This window comes from Lissotriton vulgaris, chromosome 1_1, assembly GCF_964263255.1.
Source record: "Lissotriton vulgaris chromosome 1_1, aLisVul1.2, whole genome shotgun sequence".
In the NCBI taxonomy this organism is placed as follows: domain Eukaryota; kingdom Metazoa; phylum Chordata; class Amphibia; order Caudata; family Salamandridae; genus Lissotriton; species Lissotriton vulgaris.
The window spans coordinates 1,716,838,109-1,716,840,725 of NC_141685.1; positions in this window are offsets into that span (position 1 = coordinate 1,716,838,109).

A 2,617-nucleotide genomic window follows, 5' to 3' on the forward strand; every position below is an offset into this window, starting at 1 on the left:
AAAAAAGTTATCCATTCTAGCATGCAATTGATGCAATGCAGAGAAATATGTAAAACCAGGGTCAGACCCCTTTTTTCTGCCCAAACGTCTACAAGCCAGTGCAGTGATCTAAGTTGACAAAGCGCTTTGAAAACTCTGGGTTTCCGCCTGTGATACAGAGCCTTTTGGGTAGTAACCTGGCTGCCCATGTTAATATTCAGATCCCCACAAAGTATCAAGGGAAGAGGCCACCCCACAAGCTCCACTTTTAGCCAATCAAACAAAGTAGGGTCGTCCAGCACAGAACCGTACACAACACAAAGAGTATACATCCTATTATCCAAACACATTTGCACAATGACCCATCTTCCCATTTTATCAGCACGAGTACGTGGATAGCTTCCTAATCACTTTCGGACCAAAATCGCCACCCCTTTTGTCAGAGTTTCCTGTGTCGTATGAGTGATAACTTGATATCTCTCCATCTCCAAAACAGCCTTCCTGCTACCCTCAATGTGCATTTCTTGAAGGCATAGGATATCTGCCTTCAAAAACTGGACATCAAGGCTAACTCGCCTTCCTTTTTGGGTGTCATTAAACCACAAATATTGACAGATGCAGTTCTGATTTTCTTCATTTAGCCATAAGCAACAGTTCCCAACCACTCCCAGACCAGCCCCACAAATACCAAAAAATACCAAAAAAACCAGTATAACCCCCATACAATACACAAACTTCTCTGTCTCCCCGTGACCCCCCCAGAAAACCCCCCACCAACCCCCACCCGACCCCTCAATAGGCAACAAAGGTCCAAGGACCCTTGTGATGCCTCCTGCATGTTGTTGTGCCCTTAGTCGCTTGCTACCAAAGAAAAAACAATATTTACAGAGGAAGGAAGCCACAAAAAGAAGACAGAAAAACGAAATGCAATTACGAAAGAAAACCAAGCAACATCAAAGAGAAAAAAGCAATAGAAACGTCAACCCCACTATAGGTAATATCCCCATTCAAGATTCTCAACCCGGTTTCAACCCGACTTCAGCTCTTGATGATATGATTTTAGGTCAGTTCATGTAAGTATTCCTGTGCCTTAATCTCTGATACAAATACTTTAACCGAGCCCTTATGCACAATCTTCAATCTGGCCGGGCTCATTAAGAAGGCCTCACATCCTAATTTCTGAAAGGAGGAGATTATCTGCTGGAGACACCATCTTCTCTCCACAGTAGAGTGGCAAAAGTCAGGCCGCACAAAAAAAGAATGATCTGCAACCGACCTCGTTGCATCAGGTCTGGCCTTTTCGAATATGGATTGACGAAGGAGAAAATGTCCAAAAAAATAAGAATGGCCCTTAGTTTCTCATCTTGACTTGGTCTTTTTTTCAGCATCAGGGGAAACCGATGCACCCTTTGGACCTCCGCATCCCAGTTCCATGCGCCAGCTCAGGGAAAGCTTCCCTAACGAGCCTCAGAGTAAACCCTTGGATGTCATCCCCTTTGGCCTTTTCTGCTATGCCAAGAAGTCGCAGTTTATTCCAACGCTGCTTATTTTCAAAGTCCTCGAGTTTCCAGAGGACATTGGTCATCCTGCCCTCATTGGAAGCAGATACTTTCTCTGCGGTATCCGCGCTGGCTTCTAATTGTACAGTACGTTCTTCCAGTGCAGTGGTGCGCTCTGCGATCTCTGAGCAGGTTTTATTCACTTTATGCACAGCACCCTGCAACTTTTTAGTAGCCAGATGAGCCCTCTTATGTTCCTGGCGTGCCTCTAACTGCATCTGCTTTAATGTTGCATATATTAATTCCATCGATGGAGGGGGTACCTGGTTCCCTGGGTTATTGCCATCACAAGGAGTGGTTTCCACATTCATAGACTGAGTTTTATGCTCCTCTTCCATTCTTCTATCAAATTGGGAAACATAGTAATCCCATTTCAGATGGCTAGAGTGACTATTGTCTGAAGTGAAGCCATTTTCCTTATCAGACTCCTTTACACTCCTCTTCTTTGTATGAAACGGTATGCGTTTCTGTGTTTCCGGCTTAACCGAGGGGCTACCACTATCTTCTTCTGTAAAATCATCATCGTCAGTTTTATCCCTTCCGTTGTTAGTAGACAGGTCTGAGTCATCAGTCAGTGAATAAAATTTGTCCCCATCGGGTGTCCCTGCAGATATGCCATCATCTTGGGTGAGACCCCCATACGGTCGTTTGGGGACTGGTGTCTCCGTAACAACTGAAGGAGCCAGAGTCTGCAGCATGCTGTTACTATCCTCCACCCGTAGGGGTTTACTCACTACTTGAGGTGCCTCCTCTGTATGGCGCAGTGACCCAGAATCCAGATCACTGGTAGCATTAATAAGTCCAGATCCAGCATCACTGGCAAATGGTTTCTCTCCCCCACTGAAGACTGCGTTTAATTCACGGGGTACAGACCTTTGCAGGCTTTTCAATTAAAGCCTTTACCTGACTGCTGCCATTATTGCTCCTTAAGACATTTTTTTAAATTTTAATTTTCGGTGAGTCCTTTTCCCCGGGAGCAGAATAGAGACCCTGCAAACATCCCAGGCACCATCGGTTGTTTAGGTCTGACAACTCTCTCTGACCTCTTCCCTTCAGGATCTGTCTCATTTGCCTCCTTC